The sequence below is a fragment of the Lycium barbarum genome, chromosome 1 (genome assembly GCF_019175385.1).
Source record: "Lycium barbarum isolate Lr01 chromosome 1, ASM1917538v2, whole genome shotgun sequence".
In the NCBI taxonomy this organism is placed as follows: domain Eukaryota; kingdom Viridiplantae; phylum Streptophyta; class Magnoliopsida; order Solanales; family Solanaceae; genus Lycium; species Lycium barbarum.
Window position 1 is genome coordinate 63,328,611 of NC_083337.1, and position 26,444 is coordinate 63,355,054.

Below are 26,444 nucleotides of genomic sequence, written 5' to 3' on the forward strand. Positions count from 1 at the left end.
TATGGCCATTTCGAGTTCCGAGTAATGTCGTTTGGGCTAACTAATGCACCGACAGTGTTTATGGACTTAATGAACAATGTATTCAGGCCTTTTCTGGATCTATTCGTGATGGTATTCATCGATGATATCCTAGTGTATTCTAGATCCGAGGCAGAACATGCGGATCACTTGCGTATTGTCCTTGGAGTTCTTCGAACCCGAGAGTTATTCGCGAAGTTTTCCAAATGCGAGTTTTGGTTGAACTCAGTGGCATTTCTGGGCCACATTGTTGCAGCTGACGGTATTCGAGTGGATAGCCAAAAGATTGAGGCAGTGAAGACTTAGCCAAGGCCCACGACTCCTACGGAGGTTCGTAGCTGTTTGGGCTTAGCCGGTTATTACAGAAGATTTGTTGAGGGTTTCTCTTCTATTTCTGCATCGCTCACCTAGTTGACTCATAAGTCAGCTAAGTTTCAATGGACAGATGCTTGCGAGCATAGTTTCCAAGAGTTGAAAGACCGACTGACTTCAGCCCCAGTCTTGACACTTCCAGATGCATTGGAAGGATATCTTATTTATTGTGATGCTTCAGGCGTCGGGCTAGGCTGTGTATTGATGCAAAATGGTAAGGTGATTGTGTATGCTTCTAGACAATTACGGAAACATGAGCAGAATTATCCTACCCATGACTTAGAATTGGCCGCGGTGGTCCATGCTTTAAAGATATGGAGACATTACTTATATGGTGTCCACGTGGATATTTATACAGATCATAAGAGTCTCCAGTACATCTTTAAGCAGAAAGAGTTGAATTTGCGGCAACGACGATGGCTAGAGTTGCTAAAAGACTATGATGTTGAAATCCTGTACCACCCCGGAAAGGCAAATGTTGTGGCTGATGCTCTTAGCCGTAGGTCGATGGGAAGTCTAAGTGACGTACGACCAGAAAAGAAAGAGATGGCCCGTGATCTTCAGCAGCTAGCTAGCCTAGGAGTCCGAGTGGTGGACTCAGGTAGCAGCGGAGCTACTATTCAGAATTCAGCAGTTTCATCGTTAGTAGCGGAAGTAAAAGAGCGACAATATGAGGATCCCATGCTAATGCAGTATAGAGATACACTCCCTCAGAAGGAGGAGTCATCATTTGACATTTCGGAAGATGGAGTTCTCCGATGTCGAGGCAGGTTATGTGTTCCCGATGTGGTAGGTCTACGCCATCAGATTTTGAGAGAAGCTCATTGTTCCTGTTACTCCGTTCACCTCGGAGCGACGAAAATGTATCATGATCTTAAGACTATATATTGGTGGAATGGGATGAAGAAAGACGTAGCGGAATTCGTAGCTCAGTGTCCTAATTGCCAACAAGTGAAGATAGAACACCAAAAGCCGGGTGGCTTATTGCAAGCTATAGAAATCCCAACTTGGAAGTGGGAAGTGATTAATATGGATTTCATTACAGGGTTACCCCGTTCTCGACGTAAATATGATTCTATATGGGTCATCGTGGATAGACTCACAAAGTCAGCGCATTTCTTACCGGTCAGAACGACCTATATGGCAGAAGATTATGCCAAGCTTTATCTTAAAGTGATAGTGAGACTCCATGGCGTTCCGGTATCTATTATCTCCGATAGAGGAACTCAGTTTACAGCCAAGTTTTGGGGATCTTTCCAAGAAGGTTTAGGGACCCAAGTGCACCTAAGCACGGCATTTCATCCACAGACCGATGGGCAAGCTGAACGTACTATTCAGACTCTTGAAGATATGTTACGGGCATGTATGATAGATTTTGGAGGAAATTGGGATGACCATTTGCCACTCATTGAGTTTGCTTACAATAACAGTTATCATTCTAGCATTCAAATGGCACCGTATGAAGCTCTATATGGGCGAAAGTGTAGATCCCCAATTGGGTGGTTTGAAACCGGAGAAACTAAGTTGATAGGGCCAGACTTGGTCCAGCAAGCAATAGAGAAAGTTAAGCTCATACAAGATCGGTTGCTAGCGGCTCAAAGTCGTCAGAAGACCTATGCGGATAATCGTCGAAGAGACTTAGAGTTCGAAGTGAAAGATTGGGTATTCTTGAAAGTGTCGCCGATGAAGGGCGTGATGAGATTTGGCAAAAAGGGGAAGCTCAGTCCCCGGTATATTGGGCCATACGAAATTGTGCGCAAAATAGGCAAAGTGGCCTATGAGCTAGATCTACCTCCAGATTTGGAGTCAGTCCATCTAGTATTTCATGTCTCGATGCTTCGGAAGTGTGTTGGAGATCCTACGAGGATCGTCTCAGTGAATGATATTCAAGTGACAGAAAAGTTAACTTATGATGAAATACCCATTGCCATATTAGATAGGCAAGTGCGGAGGCTTAGAAACAAAGAAGTGGCCTCAATTAAAGTTTTGTGGAGAAATAAAAATCGAGAGGAAATGACATGAGAAGCGGAAGAGAATATGCAATCCAAATACCCACATTTATTTCGGCCCTTGGAAGAAGTCCAAGATGAGACGTCAAAATCATAAGGTATGCATGTTTTCCCTTTTATACATTCAGGTCGTGTGTGGCCAAATTTCTAGTGTTGTTGTATTATTGCCCTGTGAGGCATTGTTATTGTGGGTTGTTATGGCAGGGTGGTAGTGCCACATTACAGAGGAAACTCTGGCGAAATTTTTATAGAATTCCCCAAGCCTTTAACATTCGAGGACGAATGTTCCTAAGGGGGGTAGAATGATACACCTCGGAAAATTTCCCGTTGGTACGCAAGTAAATGAACTAATGATGTGTGCGAGGAGTGCGAGTGTATAATGTTTCATGGGAAATGTATGTAAAGGGATGTGGATGATTAGAATGAAAAGTCGAGAAATGAGAAAAATTGAAAGTTGGCAAAACTGCCCAGTGGTCGTATAGTGCAAAATACGGACCGTAAAGTGCAATACGGTCCGTAAACTTGAAGTCGTAAACTGGCATGCCCAACTTCAACTTTCTGCCAGCCGAGGAAATGGCTAAACACGACCTGGTGGACGGACCGTAAAGTGATTTACGGCCCGTAAACCATGGTCGTAAATCACCATGCATGCAGGCCAAAGTTTCTGGTCCTGCTTAAGCTTAAAGACGGCCACGAGGGACGGTCCGTAAACTGAAATACGGACCGTAAACCTCCATGGACGACCATTGTTCACCCAGCACAGATTTTCCAATTCATTAAATATGAGGATCAAGACTTATTTTATTTCATTACAACATTACACCACTTCTCTCTAAAACTTCTCTCTACATTTATTATATGAGTTTTCAAGGATTATAAGCCATCAATAGCATTAAGACAAGTGAATCAAGGATAAGGGAATCAGCAAGGATCATCCAAGTCAAAAAAATCCAAATGGCGAAAAACTAGGGTTTTGCTCAAAGAGGAGTATTATCAACCAAAGCTTGTTACTACAACTTTTAAGGTAAGATTCATGATTTTTACATGATGTTTAAGGTATTGGAGAATTAAAGTACATGGATTGTAGAAAATATGGTTAACTAGGTTATGAATGATGAATAGTGACATTTTGAGAAATAGTTTGAATTGAGTTATGAATGTTGTTCTGTTGTGATATGAATGTGTTATAAATGGTATTAAGATCATGAACTAGACACTTTAGACGAATGGACGAAGTTGGGTGTTATGACCATGAATGTGGGTGAATTAGAGGCAAATTGAGGAAATCTAGACAATGTGAATGACTAATGGCCATTGTTATGATATTAATGAAGGTATAAACGCTAGTATTGGAAGGGAACGTGCAAGTGTAGAATAGTTCGACGGAAAGGTATGTAAGGCTAACCCTTCTTTCATAAGGCATGGTTCTTGGCCAAATTCCTAATTCCTTTATATGAGTATGTTGTCTTCACATGGTTGACATTCCGAGCTCATAAGCTCACGACCCTTGATATGTACTATGATTATACTATGTTCCTCGTATGACGAGTAAGTCTATAATGTAGATGTAACGAGAATGATGAGGATAGTAATGATGATGAGAGTAACATGAGATTAGAGATGCTTACGAGCTATGATATATGTATATGTATGCCTATGAAGGGCTATGATAAGACCCCGAGCTTATGATGCCGGGTAAGACTATATGTATATGACTATGTATAAAGTATGTATACGATTACGAAACGCGCGCACACCTCTGCAGATGGTACAGATAACCCTGACGCCTTGGTAGGGCCAGGTATGTATGATCTTGAGCCTTGGTTGGCCAAGTATGTATGACACACCGATCCTACGAGGTTGGGTATGCTATGTAAATACTATGTATATGATATGACCATGTATATAATATGAATATGAGTGTGAAAAGACTTAGTAAGGGCATGTATACGAATATGAACACAAGGTGGTATGGCTATTATTATGGGATACGAACGACGATGTATGCAAGTAAGCGACATGATGATGATGATATTACTGTCTCCCCTCCTATGCTATTTCATATGATATCTATTATGCTTCTATATTGATGTTGATCATGCTTTACATACTAAGTACATTCTTCGTACTGACGTCCTTTTGTTTGTGGATGCTGCGTCATGCCCGCAGGTGCACAGGGAGACAGACTTGATCCATAGCTGCTTATTCAGAGATTGCATAGCAGAGCTCCATTTCTTTCGGAGCCGTAGCTTTTGGGTACTTATTCTTTTGTGTATATAATTATGGGCATAGCGGGGTCCTGTCCCACTCATACGATATGTCATACTCTTAGAGGCTCGTAGTCATGTGTATGTGGGTAGAGATGTTCGGCCATGTCGGCCCATGTTTTATATATCTTTTGTTAGCCACGTCGGCCTTGTACTTATGATGTGGCATAGATGCCTATGATATGTTAAATGATGATGGTCGTCTAATGGGATCAATATGATTAACGATAAGAAAAGCACGAATTGACTTATGGTTCACCTAGATGTTATGTTATGTACGATAAGGGGGTGCTCGGGTGGGGTAGCACCGGGTGCTCGTCGCGGCCCCCTAGCCGGGTCGTGACAAAAGTGGTATCAGAGCAGTTCAGTCCTAGGATGTGTCTACGAGCCGTGTCTAGTAGAGTCTTGGTTATAGGTGTGTTGCGCGCCACACTTATAAACGAGAAGCTGCGGACATTTAGGAATATATGACCTTCTTTCTTCATAAGAATCGTGCGATAGAGCTATGATGTAAGAAATTCTTGTTCCTAAATCGTGTGTTGTGTATTTCAGAGATGCCTAAAAAGAAAAAGGCTACAACAACCCAAAAGGGCAAGACGGTGGCAGAAAAGCGGGCTGAAAGAGCACCGCCACCGCTAGTAGAGGAAGATGAGTCCCAGAGTGCGGCTCAATCTCAGTCCTCCCAGACAGTGCCTATTACCGAGGAGCACGTGGGAACCTCAGCCCCAGCTCCAGCTCCTCCACCGAATGCTTCGGGCCAAGACGTGAGAGAGGCCATTAATTTGGTGACTCAGTTGGTTGCGGCCCAGACTCAGAGGCCAAGCGCAGGGCAAGGTGACAGGGCTGTTAGTGCAAGGGCCCATGACTTCATTGCTTTGAAACCCCCGGAATTCTTTGGGTCGAAACTGGAGGAGGATCCCTAGGACTTTATTGATGGTATGCTAAGGACGCTCCGGTTGATACATGCTTCAGACACCGAATCGGTGGAGCTAGCGTCATATAGATTGAGGGATGTCTCAATCCAGTGGTATACGGTTTGGATGGCTTCGCGGGGAGCCAATGCACCTCCACCGGTATGGTAAGAGTTTGTTGACGGTTTTCTCCGTCATTATATGCCCCCAGAAGTTCGGCGAGCTAGGGCCGATAAATTCTTGAATCTGAGGCAAGGTAGCATGAGTGCTACAGAGTATAGTCTCCGCTTCAATTCCCTGGCTAGGTATGCTTCGGCCATGGTAGCGGATATGGGCGATCGGGTGCACCGGTTTGTGAAAGGCCTAGGGCCACACTTGATGGATAAATGCTTAACTGCGTCCCTTCAGGATGGCATGGATATTGCACGCATTCAGGCACATGCTCAGGAATTAGAGGAACACCTATATGGTTGGAAAGCTTATTGAGTTATCTATAACTTTCATTTTTGGTGAGATTCCAAATTCAAAACTTATCATGGTGTTTTGGCCTACTCAAGTCAGATCGTCCGAAAACGCATCTTTAAATTATCCTTTTGGAGGGCTTATGCTCACATTTGGCTTAAGGGTCCTTCTTAAGACTTGCTCAACTTCCCATGTAATACTCTTCTAACTTTCATATGTCCTTTATAAAACACCAAAATGTGGGCCCAATCGTAGCTTACGGTTACGAGGGCTTTGCATCAAGTAACGTATGAACTAATTTACACCATAAGGTCTCCAAATGTCTTTTATATATATATATATATATATATATATATATATATATATATTCTTATACTCAGATCATATAATCTTCATCCCTGACCCGAGCCTAAAATTTGCTCAGCGCGTTCGCGTCCCGTGGTGGCGCGTTCGCGCTGAGTTGGCCCTTGGCCTCCCGCGCGTTCGTGCCACTCCCCGGCGCGTCCGCGCAGGGTATTTCCTAGCCTGCCACCCCAACTTGTAATGTCCATATCTACTTACCCCAATGTCCTATTGAGGAGCGGTTGACGCCTACAGAACTCAACGTTCAACTATGAGGTGTAACATCCCCTCCCCCTTAGAAACATTCGTCCTCGAATGTTTATAATATGTCTCATACTATAAAAATTTTGGCCGAGTCTCCTCTGTAATTATACCTACTAACCTGCATTCAGCAAACCCACAAGTGCCTCACAGGGCCACAATATATCATAGAGTTTTATTTACCCATCAATATAGTCAAGTAAGGAAATGAATTACCTGCAGGCATAGGAAACAAGTGAGGATACTTATTCTTCATTTCATCTTCGGCTTCCCAAGTTGCTTCTTCCCTGTTGTTATTTCTCCATAACACTTTGACAGAAGCTACATCCTTAGTACGTAACCTTCTAACTTGGCGATCAAGTATAGCTATGGGGCTCTCCTCATAAGACAACTCCTCTGTCACCTGGACATTATCTACCGGAAATACTCTGGAAAGGTCACCAATGCATTTACGAAGCATTGATAAATGAAATACTGGTTGTACCGCTTCTAATCAGATGGTAAGTCCAACTCATAGGCAACCTTGACTACCTTACGAATAATCTGATAAGGCCCAATGTACCTCAGGCTGAGCTTCCCCTTCTTATCGAATCTCATCACACCCTTCATGGGTGATACCTTCAGGAATACCCAGTCACCTACTTGAAACTCTAAGTCTCGACGTCGATTGTCTGCATATGACTTCTGTCGACTCTACGCTATCAATAACCTCTCCTCAATAAGCTTCACCTTATCGATAGCTTGTTGAATCACGTCTGGGCCTATCAACTTCGTTTCACTAACATTGAACCAACCGATAGGTGACCTGTACTTCCTCCCATATAAGGCCTCGTACGGTGCCATCCGAATGCTCGAATGGTAGCTATTATTATGAGCAAACTAAACCAGTGGCAAATGGTCATCCAGCTACCTCTGAAGTTAAATATACAGGCTCACAACATATCCTCTAGCGTCTAAATAGTACGCTCCGCCTATCCATCAGTTTGAGGTTGAAATGCTGTGCTAACACTCACTTGTGTCCCCAACCCCTCTGGAACGATCTCCAGAAGTTAGCTGTAAAATGAGCTCCTCTGTCTGAAATAATGGCTGTGGGAACCCCATGAAGTCTTACTATCTCCCTGATGTATAACCTCGCATGGTCTTCAGCTGAATAAGTTGTCCTGACTGGAAGAAAATGGGCTGATTTTGTCAGCCTATTCTACAATGACCCATATAGAGTCATACTTCTGCTAAGTGCGAGGTAAATCGATAATGAAGTCCATATTAATCACTTCCTATTTCCAACTTGGGATCTCTATCTCCTGTAATAATCCACTAGGTTTCTGATGCTCGACCTTAACCTGTTGATAATTCGGGCACTGAGCAACAAACTCCGCTATGTCCCTTTTCATGCCATCCCACCAATATAAGCATCTGGGGTCATGATACATTTTCGTTGACCCCGGATGAATAGAATAATAGGCATAATGCGCCTCTCGCATAACCTGCCATCGTAGCCCTGCAACATCAGGTACACCCAACCTGCCCCTATACCGTAGCATTCCGCCAGGTGTAATCTCAAATGAGGTCTTCTCCTTTTGAAGGGATGTATCCCTATACTGTGCCAAAACAGGGTCCTGGTACTAACGTCTCTTCGCCTCTTCCATGATAGAAGGCTCAGCAACTTCTTAAATAGAAACTCCACTATCTCCAGAATTAGCCAAATGGACCCCAAGGCTAGCTATCTGATAAATCTCACAAACCATCTCCTTCCTTTCTGGCTGCACACCCGCCAAGCTGTCCATTGATTTACGGCTAAGAGCATCTGCTACAATATTTGCTTTCCGCAGATGGTATAGAATGTCAACATCATAATCTTTTAATAACTCTAACCACCGTCTCTATCGTAAATTCAGCTACTTCTGCTTAAAGATATATTGGAGACTCTTGTGATCCGTATAGATATCAACATGAGCACCATACAAATAATGTCTTCATATCTTCAAGGCATGTATTACTACTGCCAACTCCATATCATGCGTAGGATAATTTATCTCGTGCTTTCTGAGCTGTCTGGAGGCATAGGCTATAACCCTACCGTGCTGCATTAATACACAACCTAGTCCAACACCTGAAGCATCACAATAGATAACATAGCCATCTGGTCCCTCAGGGAGCTAGAACTGGAGCCGTCGTCAACTTGTCTTTTAGTAACTGAAAGCTTTGCTCACAAGCATCCATCCACTGGAATTTAGCTGCCTTCTGAGTTAGCCTTGTTAAAGGTGCTGAAATCGAGGTAAACTTTTCTACGAATCTCCTGTAATATCCTGCAAGCCCCAGAAAACTAAGTACCTCGGTAGGTGTCGTAGGTCTGGGCTAAGTCTTTACCACCTCAATCTTCTGCGTATCTACCTGAATACCATCAGGTCAAACAATATGCCCCAAGAATGCTACTGAACCATCCAGAATTCATACTTAGAAAATTTAGCATACAACTTCTGGTGCTGGAGTACCCTAAGTATCGTCCTAAAATGGTTTGTATGCTCCTCTTTTGAATGTGAATAAACCAGAATGTCATCAATAAATACAATAACGAACGTGTCTAGGAATGGTTTGAATACCCGGTTCATCAAATTCATAAACACCATTGGAGCATTGGTTAACCCGAAAGACATCACTCTAAACTCGTAATGGCCGTATCGGGTCCTGAATGCCGTCTTCGGGATATCTGCCTCCTTTACCCGCACCTGATGATAACTTGACCGCAAGTCTATCTTCGAAAAACACCTAACACCCTGCAACTGGTCAAATAGGTCATCAATCATGGGGAGAGGATACCTGTTCTTTATCGTTACTTTATTCAGCTACCTATAATCAATACACATCCGTAGCGACCCATCTTTGTTTCTCACAAATAGTACCGGTGCTCCCCAAGGTGATGTACTAGGCTTGATAAAGCCCTTTTCTAACAAGTCTCTCAGTTGCTCCTTTAATTCCTTCAGCTCTGCAGGTGCCATCCTATAAAGAGGAATAGATATAGGATGGGTATCTGGCAACACATCTATAGTGAACTCTATCTCCCGTTCTAGAGGGAGACCTGGAAGCTCATCGGGGAATACATCTGGGAATGCGTTAACTACCGGGACTGACTGAAGAGCCGGTACCTCTACTTTCATATCATGCACTCGAACTAGATGATAAATATAGCCTTTCCTAACCATCTTCCTTTCCTTGAGGTATGAAATAAACTTACCCCTCAGCGATATCGTATTCCCCCTCCACTTTATAATCGGCTCTCCTGGAAACTAAAACCGAACTATCTTTTCTCTACAATAAACATTAGCATAACAAGAAGCCAACCAATCCATACCCATGATAATATCAAATTCAGTCATGTCTTACTCTACCAGGTCTGCTATGGCTTGACAACTATATATACCCACCGAGCAATTCTTATATACTTGCATAGCTATGACGGAATCTCCTATCGGTGTAGCTACCTCAAATGGTTTTATCAACTCAGGTTCTATTCTGATTCTAGTAGCAACAAAGAGAGATATATATGATAAGGTGGAACCTGGATCTATCAATGCATATACGTCCTAGGAGAAAATCAATAATATACATGTAACCACATTCGGTGACGCCTCCTGATCCTGCCTACTAGCCAAAGCATATATGCGGTTCGAGGGACCGCTAGCACTGGAAGCTCCACCATGACCTCTGCCTCGGCCTGCTGGCTTCTGAATACCTTGCCCTGTAGGGAACATGGCTACCGAAGAAGATGAACCAGCAACCGACCCAGTAGGCTGAGCCATACCACCTGCACCACCTCCATAAGGAAACTCTCTCATCATATGGCCTTGATATCGGCAAGAAAAACAAGCACCTATAGCCCAAAGACATTCCCCAAAATGAGGCCTACCATACCGAGAACACCGAGGCAAAGGTGGCCTCAACTAACTCGAACCCCTGTTCATCTGTGAACCTAAAGCCCTGGAGTTTTGACCGGCTCCTGAATACCCTATGCGTTCAAATTCCCTACCTGAAAACCATGAAGGTGCACGCCGTGCTGGCTGGGAAAAATATCTAGCATGCTGCTGAGGCTGCCTCGCCTTGAAACTCACCTGAATGACCCGCTGATCTAGCCCTCTTATGCTGGCCTCTGTCATGGTCTCTGTCACGACCCAACCCCGTAGGCCACGACTCGTGTCCGAGCAGGACACCTTACGTACCTAGTAACCCCAAACCAACATATAAATAGATACATAAATATATAAAGCCAAACGGAGTCACAAGCTATCGTACATAAGCAGATGTAGCGCACAGAAGCCGATAAGGCCATCACAGAATACGTATTTCCCAGAACATATACACAACCCACATATGTGTCTACAGACCTCTACGGACAGTAATAACAGAAACATAAGACGGGACAGGGCCCCGTCGTACCCCTGAATAGCGTACATATATACAATAGCAGAATACTATACCAAAATATAGGCTCCGGATAAAAGAGCGCTCCAAAATAGCAGAACAAAGTCCTAAGCCGGCGGATCAGCAAACCTGTCGTCTTTACCTGCGCGGCATGAAAACGCAGCCCCCAAAGAAAGGGGGTCAGTACGGAATATGTACTGAGTTTGTAAAGCATGAAGTACAGTAGACGAAATCATAATCGGAACAGAAAATACAGAAAATGAGTGCAAAGTCCAGGATATCAAAATGTATGCTTACAAAACGTAAATAATGCATGCAGAAACATATACCAAGTCCGGCCCCAATACGGGACTCGGTGAACAGAACGTGGCGCCACCCCGTCACTGGCGCCACAACACATCATACTTCAGAGTAGGGAATAGCTCCGTAACATATCATAACATATCAGATGGCCACATCATATCATATCATATCAGAACATAGGTGTACATGGCACATCATACTCCGGACCCATGTACATGTCATACCTGCCCCGTCACATCGAGGCACGGTGAACAATGCAGTGGAATACGCTTGATAACAAATCCTGGCCCGGGCTCAGTGAAAGAAGCATTTAGGCATCCACGAGCAGAGTAGTGAGAAACCAAATGCAGGGTAAAGTATAAAAACATTTACACAGACTCAATCGAAGAACCAAAACAACAGATCTTTAGAAAGACGTCAGACGATAATCGTAGTACATACCTTTCAGATGTCACGGTGGATTATGTCAGAACAGAACTTCCGGATTTGTTGTACATATCATAACATTTCATAGGACTTAATGGAATATTTCAAACAGTTTTCGTTTAGGAATTAGGAGAGCAGCCAAGCGTTTGCTTTAGATATCGTTCGGAAACAATTCAATAGCACAATAGAAGTGGATTCGGAAATAGTGGGCCCGCCTCGGGTCAACCGAGGGGGCGGGCACAAATTATGTGTAATAAACTTTATGGAGTCGCTTATGAGGGTTTTAAGGTAATCGGATTTTATTTACACAAGTTCTAGGTATTTAGACAACTTTTCTAACCATTTGCAACAGAATTAGTTCAATTCCACTGAATGGAACAAGGACAAGTTCAATTCCATCTTCTAATTTCATCAACAATCGTCACAATTGCACCTTAACAACTTAATTTCCATAATTATGCAAATTTCCCATAACTTCACTACTTTTCCTACAATCATTTTACACCAAATTTTTCATGCAATTTTGGCTAGCATTCTCCCACTTACTCCACAAGACCACTACAACACAATTTACATAATAAATAAAATTTTAATTTTTCCTCTCCAATAATCCCATTTTCGGCCACACCCATTCACACACACAACACACAAGTTTCATACTTTTCACTCACTTCCACATACAACAACATGTATATATCTTTCATAACATAATAAAGACATAAAATTCTTACCTTTTCTCTTCAACTTCCACTTTCCACTAAAGTGACTTTCTTGCCAAAATAATTATACTATGTTGTAGAGAGTCTTGCACTTAGCAAGAATTCAAAATGAAAGTAATTTTGAACTAAAGATTAAGGCTCCAAATTTTTTTCCTCCTTTTCTCCTTGGCCGTGACCTTCTTTATTTTTTTGCTCCTCTTTTCTTTTGTTTTTCCTTTGTGTATCTTGAAAGTTCTAATGGATGATGATCCATATATAATAATCCTTTGTAGTTAATTTGTCACATGGAAAATTTTCCATGGACTTGGGCCTAGGCCATCATGGCCGGCCAACCCATGCCTTTGGGCCTCCATTTCCTCTTTTTTTTTGGCCCAATTTAGTATGGCTCTTATTTTGAAATTCCCGGAACTAATTTCTAAAATTCCAATTTTGCCCTTGGCCTTCCTTCGTATTTCCGCGTCAATATTTTCCATCTTCTAATTTCATCAACAATCGTCACAATTGCACCTTAACAACTTCATTTCCATAATTATGCAAATTTCCCATAACTTCACTACTTTTCCTACAATCATTTTACACCAAATTATTCTGAAATTCCCGAACATGCAAAAATACGGGGTATAACAGTCTCTATCTGGCTGACGTCCCCTGTGCTGATCCACTACCCTTTGTGCATACACCTGTACCCGAGCAATATCCATACCTGGCTTAAGAGCCACTGCCATACAACTATCACTCAAATAATGATCTAGTCCCATGACATAACGATGTACTCTATCCGCCATATCAGCTACAATAGTCGGCACATATCTAGCCAACGAATCAAACTCAATACTATACTCTCGGACGCTCCTACCATTCTGCCTCAAATGCAAAAATCTATCAACTTTAGCTCGCCTCATCTCTGGGGGCAGAAAGTGGCCAAAGAAGGCCTCCACAAACTCATCCCATACCGCTGGAGGAGCATCCTCACCCCTAGATAACTCCTAAGATTCACACCAATTAACAGCTACGTCCTGTAATTGATATGAAGCCAAATTGACAGACTCAGTCTCAGAAGCCCCCATTATCCTCAATGTATGTTGCATCTGCCGAATAAACACCTGTGGATCATCCTCGGGAATTGACCCAAAAAGCTCTAGAGGATTACAATTTCAGAAGTCACGAGGTCTCAAACTATCAGATCTATCCGCATGATCAACTCCTAGTCCATGCTTGCGAGCCTGCCCTACTACTAATCTGGTCAGCAACTGAACTGCATCTCTCATGGCCCTATCCTCCGCCCCTGGCTGAGGAGCTGGAGGCTTAGGTGTCGGCGCCTCGGACGCTGGCGGTGGCGCTGCCCCCTGAATCGGAGCTGCTGCGGCTCCAAAATCCTTTGGAGGTGGCGATGTAGCCGAGCTCGCTGACTGGAGTACCGTATAACGCATCAACTGGGCATGGGCCCTAGTAATTCTCCGAGTTTGACTAGTATCTCCTGCTACTGATCTGCCCCTCTGGGAAGCTATCGCTTTCTTTGGAGGCATAGCTGAAAACATCACAATTCGTTAGAGGGGATTATCCTGATAACATAGCTCTATCGCACGATCTAGAGCAAGAAGGAAAGACAACATCCTAAATGTCCTGTAGCTTCCTGTTTATAGATGTGGTGCACAACACACCGATAAACAAGGCTATACTAATACACTCCGAGGATGAACTACTCTAATACCACTTTTGTCACGACCCAAACCGATGGGCCATGACTAGTGTTCGTGTTGAACACTTGTATACGAACCTGTTAGATATAATCAGACTAATACTAAGGAAAATGTGGAAATCTGTAAAAAAAACAACATGCTGTGGACTCATAATGCCATATATCATAATGCACTTGTATCTTGAGGAATAACATTTAACCCAACATAACAAAATATGCAAGCCGACAAGGCTGTACACGGGAATATCCAAAATTAACTACATCTGTATAGCTGACTAAACCATATATGTATAACCCACATATGTCTACAGACCTCTAAGGGTATAATAAAGTCTATGCCAAAAGGATCTGTACCAAAATAGCTCAAGCTCTGGAACAATGGAGCTCTCCAAGCAGCTGGGCAGAAGTCCTAAGCCGGAGGATCACCAAACTGAGTGTCTGTATCTGCGGGCATGAAATGCAGCCCCCGAAGAAAGGGGGTGTCACGACCCAATCCCGTGGGCCGCGACTGGTACCCTAACTGGGTACCCGTACATACCTACCTCACCGAATTTCGTATCATACATATTTGTTTTTAAAACAGATGTTACAGAAGTAAGCCGATACAGATACGGCACGCGCGCAAACATATATATATATATGTATATACCTGAACATGCAGACATTTACAGATAAGCCGATAAGGCTAACATACAGACGAAACCCGTAACCCACACATCTATCTATAGGCTTCTACAGACATACAGAATCAGATGACGGGACAGGGCCCCGCAGTACCCAGAATTTCCACACATACAGAACATACGGAAAACAGAAGATATATACCAAAATTGTACGCTCCGGATCAAAGGAGCTCTTCGAACAGCAGAGTCAGAAACCTACGCTGGCGGCGTATCCCCTGGTGCGTCTGTACCTGCGGGCATGTAGCGCAGCCCCCGAAGAACGGGGGTCAGTACGAAAAATGTACCGAGTATGTAAAGCAGAAACATAACAGATACAATCATAGTCCGAACCGGAGTCACAGAAATATAACGGACAGAACCATACATCAGACAGACGGGCAGAGTCATGATCCAGACAGACATACAGAATCGTGGTCCATACAGATAAACAGAATCATGGTTCGGACAGACCGACGGAATCATAATCCGGACAGACGAGCAGAATCAGAATCCATACGGACATACAGACATAGTCGTAATTCAAACGGCCAGATAGAGTTATGCATGCAGAGTAGTGCAGAGTCATACTGAACCATACAGAATCATACAGAATCATACAGAGGCATGTGCTTATATAAATACTGATGGCACATGCATACAGACATACAGATTCCGGCCCTGTCTGGGGGCGCGGTAACAGAACCGGGCCCTCTTAGTAAGGGACGCGGTGGACAGACAGAATCAGATCAGATCAGATCATATCAAATGCCATCCTGGCCGCCATCCCCATACACAGATCAATATATCATAATCATACAGGTATAACAGATCCCAACCCGCACACCGAGGGACGCGGTGAACAATGCAGAGGAATATGCACGATAACAGAACTTGGCCCGGGATGCAGTGAAGGAATGCATTGAGACAGCCACGAACAGATCCATGAGAAACCACATACATACAGACTCACATACCGACTCAATCAGACTGAAGGGTGCCAAATGGCGAGCCAAAATCAGAGTATCCAGATAGTATGCATAGTACGCGCCTACATCCTACTTGGGAAGGCACGACAGATCAATATCAGAATCAAATTCTCAGATGTTCAGAAGTCATTTTGTAAGAATTTTATAAAAATAGTTGTATCATAATCAAAATATTAGTTCAATTGTTTTCTGAGAAAATCAGACAAAATGGAAGTATTTAAAGTATTACAGAAGATATCGGGCCATGTGGGCCCGCCTCGGACCAACTTGAGGCAACATATGTAATTTACCGACAATAGACCTTATGAGGTCATTCGTAATCGTTTGGAAGTGTTCCGACTCCGTTTAGGGAAGTTTCATACAAACATTCAAACTTTCCATTAAGCCACTACTTTTCCAATTTTTCCTAACCTTCAACCTACAAGTTCATTATATATTTCCATCTTCCAAATTCATCAACAATAATCATGATTTGCCTCTTGATACTTGCATTTCCATTTTTACATAAATCATAACAAAGTTGCATGTTTTCCTACAACAACTTGATAACCATTTTTCCATAACAATAAAGATTGTTGTTTTTCCATTCACCTCACCATAACACACTTAGCATACAAACAAGATCAAATTCATACTCCATCACCATATAACAATACCACACGGCCACCTCCTATATTTTCTAATTTTCACTAATTCATTCCACTGTCATTTCTAATACAATTTCCACCATACTACAACTAAATTACAACATGAATTCATGCCCTACTTGAACCTACAATTCATGCACACATTCGGCCAACCCACTCTCATTCCAACACACAAAGTTTTCATGCTTTTCATTCATTCACACATACTACAACATACATACATATATTTCATGGCATAGGAATGGTAAAATTCTTACCTTTTCTTCAAGTTTTTCACTTGTCACCAAGGTCACCTTTGGCCTCAATATTTATACCACTTTGTAGAGGGCTTTGTGCTTAGTAAGAATTCAAGAAAATTATAGATTTTTGCATCAAGATTTGAAGCTTGGGATTTTTTTTCTTTTCTCTTCTCTTAAACCCGAAATACCCTCTCTCTCTCTCTTTGGTTTTTTTGTTTGTTCTTGATTCCTTTTTCTTGAAGCTTCTTGACACTTATCCATGTATAAATAATTAACCTCTTAATTAATTTATGATGGGCTTGGCACTTACTTATGGCCGGTTGGGCCTCTCCCCAAATGGGCCTCATTTTCTCTTATTTTCTTTTGAGCCCACTTGGCTAATTTTGTAATTTATGGAGCAAGTTTCCAAAATTCCGATTTTTACTCTTGGCCACCTTTCGAAATTCCACACCATCGTATTCATAACCTATATATCCACACCAAGTAAGGTCCAATTGTGGCCTTATTCATTACAAGTCAAATTATCTCGAATTTTCGAATAAGCAAAAATGTCGGATGTAACATCCTCCCCCCCCCCCTTTAAAAACATTCGTCCTCGAATGTTAAATCGACCTTATGGGGCGTCACACTACTTCGGGAGGGTTCTCTTTATAGTCGTCCTTTGTTGACTTTCCGACATGGCTTCTTCACCAACATTATGGGGTAATTTTTCACATCACTGATTCAAACGCCTTCATAATATATTTGCTCATACCCCACATAATCATCGAACCATAAGCTATATTCTCGTAACAGACGGATGCCTTTCAGACGTTATAATTAATCATCACTTCTTGTTACACTTCTGCGTTTCTTACCACATTATCGAAATCCTACTTCATACCAAACAGATTCGAAACTAGGACCGGACGCGTAGAAGCATATCGGACGGATTCGTAATCGGAGGCAGACGTATTAAACTATGGCGGACGGATTCATAGGCAAAATCAGAGGTATGGAAGTATGTCAGACAAATCTGAGATCGGAGTCAGACGTACAGAGAGGTATCAGACAGGTTCAAAATCAGAAGCAGACGTACATAAATGTATCATACAGAGTCGTGATCAAAGTCAGACAGACAGAAATGTGTCAGACAGAGTCGTAATTAGAATCAGTCATACGGAGATGTATCAGACAGACGTGTGATCAAAATCAGACGTACAGAGGCATATCAGACAGATTCATATCCAGAGTCAGACATACAGAGGTGTGTCAGACAGATTCGTAATCAGAGTCAATCGTACAGAGGTATGCCAACCAGAAACGTATTCAGAATCGGACATACAAAGATTTATCAGACGGAAACATAATCGAGTTCAGAAATACAGAGGCGTAATAGGCAGAGCCTTATCAGAATCGGGAGTGCAGAAGTATAACAGATAGAATCTGAATCCGAATCAGATCACTCTTAGTAAGGCTCCAGTGATTTATGAAAAAATTCCCTTATTGGTAAACTTGTTAGCCAAGTTGTCATACAAATCGTTTCGCGTGTCGCTTATCGACTCTTTCAGAGATTCCGCTTATTCACGCTTCTTATCCTTCATCTTTCCTACCATCCATACTCATTTTCTTTTTCAGACATCGTCATACCAGACTGAGTTATAATGGAATAGGGGTTTTTCTAGTCCTTGACAGCATTTGTGTCCTTACCCCCGCTTCGTTTCATGTATTCGGTTTAGTAAAACCTTTCGTCTATCACAACGTTAGTTGCCTGAACTCGGCTCTTGACCCATATGGGCACCAAACGAAATCATACACATACACATACACACATACAGATATATTTACTAATATCTTACTGGCGAGCGTCTCTGACTGTTATTCGAATTCACTCAATTTCCCGAGCGGTGTTGTACCTTTTTCTTTTTGCCCATTTAGTCCTCCTCGTTCTGCGCAACCCCTGTAAGGGCACTAATTACTCCACACATTCTATTTTCCTTTTGGTTACCCCAAATTTCCATTTATATCTATCATACTTACACTTGTGCAAAACTTTGCATTACTTCCCAGGGGGTCACCCATCCTAGAATTGCTCTGGCTTGAGCACGCTTAACTACGAAACTTTCATGCATTTTGACGCGTTAGGGCTAATATAATTTCGTCGATTGCCCCGCACGACCTTTGTCACGTAATTTTAGGGCAAATCGGTGTCTTAGCAAATTTTCGGAAAGCTTTTGTAGCGGGTCCCACCCCCGGCTAAGTCGTACAATTACCATGTCGCCTTTCTGAATCTTAAACATTCACTTTCATACACATATACATATGATTACGGATTTAAGTCTTCGTCCCACGAATTCCGCCTCCAAATAGTCGGTGGAATCTGATAAAATGTCACCGCAAGGTGTTCTCCGGCCACCGACAAAAGAAAACTAAAGTCCGACAAGTATCGCGGGACCTTTTTGTACTTAATCTACATGTTTTCCTCCATATTTCTGGAAAAATTTGGGCAGAGGTTCCTCTGTTTTTCTTACTATCCAAAACCTGTACACCAGAAATACCAACCATGCCGCACAGTGCCAACACATATATACACACATACATATCATATCATATCGTATCGCAGCCACACGGGGCTGATAACTTCAAATAAGAATTATAACGTCGTCGACACTTACCACACGTGCCCAACTCAAACGGCATCGGAGGCACTTTCCCGTTTACTTTCATCCGGGATTACTAGACTCACACTGACGGTGGGGACATCTCAGTCGCCCTTACCTTTGGTCACTAAGTCTCTAATCCTTTTAAATTTCCGTCGTCGTCATTGAACAACATTTTACAGATATCATACACACATCGAAAATTCTAGGAAACTTATGTACTCATAACTGATCAAACTCGGGTCTAACCTGGGGAGCTACCGTGGGAACTGTGTCCCTCATCATTGTCGTCTGTCTGGCCCCCACTATTACCTGCATCTGAATCGGAGGAGTATAAGTAGCCCGGCAATTACTGGTTCACCGACGGCCAGGACAAAGGGCTGGGGTAGGGCGTGACACTCTCCGGGGAGGCCTGTCTAACATACTGCTCCACTACAGGAGCTGCTGGCACGCCCTCAGGAACCTCCTCCTCCGGCGTCCCAGAGGAATGCTCTAGTGGCTCAGCATCGGGGCTATCCTCCTCCCTGGGAGTAAGAAACTCTGGAGGTATCGCCGCTGGGTCCTCCGAGGGGTCGGTATCATAACTGTCTTCCTTGGGAGCCTCTGCTCTGGGGATCAAAAACTCTGGAGGAATTGTCTCTGGATCCTCCGAAGGGTCTGTCTCAATCGAGTAGCTGGGGATCTGCCTACTCGGTCCTGGTGACGTCCTAGGGGCCTTCTTAGCGCCCCCATCCCCATCATCCGAAGCGCTCCTCTTCATTCTTTATCAGCCTACAATCACCTGCAGGAAGAGGGTCAGAAACATTTTCCCCAAATACCGACACTTCTGCTCTTTTGGAACCTCGCTGTAGATACAGCAATTCGTAGGGGAGAATCATCCTAATCATACAGCTTTATCGCACGATCTAAGAATCCAAAGAAGGGTAACATCCTAAATGCCCTGTAGCTTCCTGTTTATAGATGTGGTGCACAACACATCGATAAACAAGACTCTACTAGACACGGCCTGTAGACATATCGAGGACTAACCGCTCTGATACCACTTCTGTCACGACCCAACCCCGTGGGCCGCGACTGGTACCCTAACTGGGTACCCGTACATACCTACCTGACCGAATTTCGTATCATACATTTTTTTTTAAAACAGATGTTACAGAAGTAAGCCGATACAGATACGGCACGCGCGCAAACATATATATGTATATACCTGAACATGCAGACATTTACAGATAAGCCGATAAGGCTAACATACAGACGAAACCCGTAACCCACACATCTATCTACAGGCCTCTACAGACATACAGAATCAGATGACGGGATAGGGCCCCGCCGTACCCAGAATTTCCACACATACAGAACATACGGAAAACAGAAGATATATACCAAAAGTGTACGCTCCGGATCAAAGGAGCTCTTCGAACAGCAGAGTCAGAAACCTACGCTAGCGGCGTATCCCCTGGTGCGTCTGTACCTGCGGGCATGTAGCGCAGCCCCCGAAGAACGGGGGTTAGTACGAAAAATGTACCGAGTATGTAAAGCAGAAACATAACAGATACAATCATAGTCCGAACCGGAGTCACAGAAATATAACGGACAGAACCATACATCAGACAGACGGGCAAAGTCATGATCCAGACAGACATACAGAATCGTGGTCCATACAGATAAACAGAATCATGGTTCGGACAGACCAACGGAAACATAATCCGGACAGACGAGCAGAATCAGAATCCATACGGACATACAGACATAGTCGTAATTCATATGGACAGACAGAGTTATGCATGCAGAGTAGTGCAGAGTCATACTGAACCATACAGAATCATACATAATCATACAGAGGCATGTGCTTATATAAATACTGATGGCACATGCATACAGACATACAGATTCCGGCCCTGTCTGGGGACGCGGTAATAGAACCCGGCCCTCTTAGTACGGGACGCGGTGGACAGACAGAATCAGATGAGATCAGATCATATCAAATGCCATCCTGGCCGCCATCCTGGCCGCCATCCTGGCCGCCATCCCCATACACAGATCAATATATCATAATCATACAGGTATAACAGATCCCGACCCGCACACCGAGGGACGCGGTGAACAATGCAGAGGAATATGCACGATAACAGAACCTGGCCCGGGACGCAGTGAAGAAATGCATTGAGACAGCCACGAACAGATCCATGAGAAACCACATACATACAGACTCACATACCGACTCAATCAGACTGAAGGGTGCCAAATGGCGAGCCAAAATCAGAGTATCCAGATAGTATGCATAGTACGTGCCTACATCCTACTTGGGAAGGCACGACAGATCATTATCAGAATCAAATTCTCAGATGTTCAGAAGTCATTTTGTAAGAATTTCATAAAAATAGTTGTATCATAATCAAAATAATAGTTCAATTGTTTTCTGAGAAAATCGGACAAAATGGAAGTATTTAAAGTATTACAGAAGATATCGGGCCTTGTGGGCCCGCCTCGGACCAACTCGAGGCAACATATGTAATTTACCGACAATAGACCTTATGAGGTCATTCGTAATCGTTTGGAAGTGTTCCGACTCCGTTTAGGGAAGTTTCATACAAAAATTCATTTTAAAGGCAATTGTAATAAAATAGCTTCAATTGGATTGAAGGAATTGGAGCGGTTTTCCGTCTCGAATTCCGGGGAACGGAGTCGTACTTAAGGCTCGCGGCCGAGCCTATCACATCCAGAACATGCCTAGGAACAAAGGGAAATGCTTCACATACCTCAATAGCGCCTTACGCTCGCTTGGCGTCGACTTCAATTTCGTCCAAAATCTAGAAATGGTCAAGTTTACCATTTGTTAGTTTCAAACTTTTCAATAATTCAACTTAACACATACTTGCCTACCGAAATTTCGGCAGCATTTCCTCTGTATATAAGACATCCCCGAGACTTTGCTCGGCTCAATTCATCAACACAACAACCCAGAGACAACATCAAAACAATAACAGACATTAAAACATACACTATGGCATCACTAGCCATCTTTCGACATAACAAAACATCTTTCGTTTTCAACTTACATTTCCAAACCAAACTTGTTATTTTCATATTCATCATCCATCAAAATCATTACAACATACATCGGAGGCATCCATACCATTTTCACACAATATTCATAAGACATGCAAACATTCAAACTTTTCATTAAGCCACTACTTTTCCAATTTTTCCTAACCTTCAACCTACAAGTTCATTATATATTTCCATCTTCCAAATTCATCAACAATAATCATGATTTGCCTCTTGATACTTGCATTTCCATTTTTACATAAATCATAACAAAGTTGCATGTTTTCCTACAACAACTTGATAACCATTTTTCCATGATAATAAAGATTGTTGTTTTTCCATTCACTTCACCATAACACACTTAGCATACAAACAAGATCAAATTCATACTCCATCACCATATAACAATACCACACGGCCACCTCCTATATTTTCTAATTTTCACTAATTCATTCCACTTTCATTTCTAATACAATTTCCACCATACTACAACTAAATTACAACATGAATTCAAGCCCTACTTGAACCTACAATTCATGCACACATTCGGCCAACCCACTCTCATTCCAACACACAAAGTTTTCATGGTTTTCATTCATTCACACATACTACAACATACATACATATATTTCATGGCATAGGAATGGTAAAATTCTTACCTTTTCTTCAAGTTTTTCACTTGTCACCAAGGTCACCTTTGGCCTCAATATTTATACCACTTTGTAGAGGGCTTTGTGCTTAGTAAGAATTCAAGAAAATTATAGATTTTTGCATCAAGATTTGAAGCTTGGGATTTTTTTTCTTTTCTCTTCTCTTAAACCCGAAATGCCCTCTCTCTCTCTCTCTTTGGTTTTTTTGTTTGTTCTTGATTCCTTTTTCTTGAAGCTTCTTGACACTTCTCCATGTATAAATAATTAACCTCTTAATTAATTTATGATGGGCTTGGCACTTACTTATGGCCGGTTGGGCCTCTCCCCAAATGGGCCTCATTTTCTCTTATTTTCTTTTGAGCCCACTTGGCTAATTTTGTAATTTATGGAGCAAGTTTCCAAAATTCTGATTTTTGCTCTTGGCCACCTTTCGAAATTCCACACCATCGTATTCATAACCTATATATCCACACCAAGTAAGGTCCAATTGTGGCCTTATTCATTACAAGTCAAATTATCTCGAATTTTCGAATAAGAAAAAATGTCGGATGTAACAGGGGGTTAGTACGGAAAATGTACTGAGTATGTAAAGCATGAAGTACCACAAAGAAGATCATGACTGAGTAACAGATGACAGGAGACAAGTATGATAATCAACGATACCAATGCATCTGTGCCTTATGAGATGAGAGTCATGCATATATATATATATATATATAATATACCGTACCCGACCCATGATGGGACTTAGTGAGATAATCATATACCGTACCCAGCCCATTATGGGACTCGTTGAAATAATCATATGTCGTACACCGCCCTATATGGGACTCTGTGAAATAATCATATACCGTACCCGGACCATTATGGGACTCAGTGAAATATATAATATACATACCCGGCCCAGGACTCGGTGAAAAATGCAATGAAATTGTGCACCATTACGTACCTGGCCCAGGACTCGGTGAAGTGATACATTAACCATATGCACGAATAAAATATTAAGAGCAATCATGTACAAATTGAATCACCATTTAGAACTCGAGAAAATAAACAGCATGAACCAACACTTTAGAATCAAAGACAACTGTCATGTTAAGTACCACTAGGAACTGGAGTTCATTGGAGTCATGTATGTTCATCGTTCGCTCACTTTATGTAATTCATGCCAAAAAGAAGGAAGGGATAACTTTACATACCTTGAAGCTTATCTATTCGCTCAACTTCAACTTCTCGAACTCGCAAATCAACAATCAAGGGAATTCATACTATCGTTAGGCTCGTTACCAAATGCTTATCCTAAGCCTTTAAATTAACTCTTTCTAGGATCTGTCGAAACTTTGGCAACATCTCTCCTGTTTATATCCGTAGCCCGAAATCACAGTTACCAACAACCAACAACCAACAACCAACAACAACAACAACAACAATAATATCACTAATATCAACATACTCCATAAGATAACTCATATGATATTTATCCGATTTTTCAACCAACCACTTCGTTATACGGCTACCTAATCGTTCTATTCCCGTAGTAAACCAAGATTAGCATTAATAATAAGATATTCAAACCTTTCTCGCGATAATATTTCTATATATTCACTTTTTACCACCTTGAATTGAGCCAAACGCGCTATTATACGATTTCGTAATCGCAACTATACGCTACCTGGACCGGAATTCGGGAGTTATACTTGATCCGGGCTAAATTTTGATGTTGAGAAGTTGTGGGAGGTTTTGTGGGTATTTTGGACGAAGAGGAGGAGGGGGGGGGAGGGTAAGACCACCTTATATAGATTTCTAGAAACTGCCCCAACCGACCTAAAATTTGGTCAGCTCGTTCGCGCTGGCTTATTTTTTCCTGCCTGCGCGTTCGTTCAGTAAAAAGGTCATAACTTTTGATCCCAATATTGTGTGAGGTCCCATGACATATGGTTGGAAATCTAATTCAATTATCTTAAACTTTTAGTTTTGGTGAGATTCCAAATTCCAAACCTATCATGGCGTTTTGGCCTCCTCAAGTCAGATTGTCCAAAAACGCATCCTTAAATCATCCTTTTGGAGGGCTTATACTCACATTTGGCTTAAGGGTCCTTCTTAAGACTTGCTCAACTTCCCATGTATTACTCTTATAACTTTTCATATGTCCTTTATAATACACCAAAATGTGGGCCCCACCTTAGCTTACGGTTACGAGGGCTTTGCATCAAGTAACGTATGAACTAATTTATACCATAAGGTCTCCAAATGTCATATATATATATATATATATATATATATATATATATATATATATATATATATTCTTATACTCAGATCATATAATCTTCATCCCTGACTCGATCCTGAAATTTGCTCAGCGCTCGCGCTGAGTTGGCCCTTAGCCTCATGCGCGATCGCGCCACACCCTGGCGCGTTCGCGCAGGGTATTTCCTATCTTTCCACCCCAACTTGTAACATCCATATCTCCTTACCCCAATGTCCTATTGAGGAGTGGTTGACGCCTACAGAACTCAACGTTCAACTACGAGGTGTAACATTTTTGGGGCATATTATTTCAGCCGATGGTATTCGGGTAGATATCTAAAAGATTAAGACCGTGAAGACTTGGCCAAGACCTACAACACCTATGGAGGTTTGTAGTTTTCTGGGCTTAGCAGGTTATTACAGGAGATTTGTAGAAAGCTTTTCTTCTGTTTCTGCACCACTCACAAAGCTGACCCAGAAATCAGCTAAATTTCAATGGACAGATGCTTGTGAACGTAGTCTCCAAGAGCTAAAGGATAGATTAACTTCTGCCCCAGTCCTGACACTTCCAGAGGGATCGAAAGGTTATGTTGTCTATTGTGATGCTTCAGGAATTGGGTTAGGCTGTGTGTTGATGCAGCATGGTAAGTTTATTGCGTATGCTTCAAGACAGTTACAGAAACATGAGAAAAATTATTCGACCCATGATCTTGAATTGGCTGCAGTGATTCATGCATTGAAGAAGTGGAGACATTATTTGTATGGCGTTCACATTGATATTTATGCAGATCATAAGAGCCTCCAATATATTTTCAAGCAGAACGAATTGAATTTACGGCAATGGTGATGGTTGGAATTATTGAAAGATTACGATTTTAGCATCCTATATCATCCCGGGAAGGTAAACGTTGTGGCTAATGCTCTTAGCCGTAGATCCATGGGAAGTTTATGCGGTGTTCGGCCAGAGAAAAGAGAGATAGATCGTGAGCTCCAGCAGTTAGCTAGCCTAGGAGTTCGAGTAGTGGACTCAGGCAGTGTGGGAGCTATCATTCAAAATTCAGCGGTCTCGTCACTAGTAGTTGAAGTGAAAGAGCATCAATACGAAGATCCCATGCTAG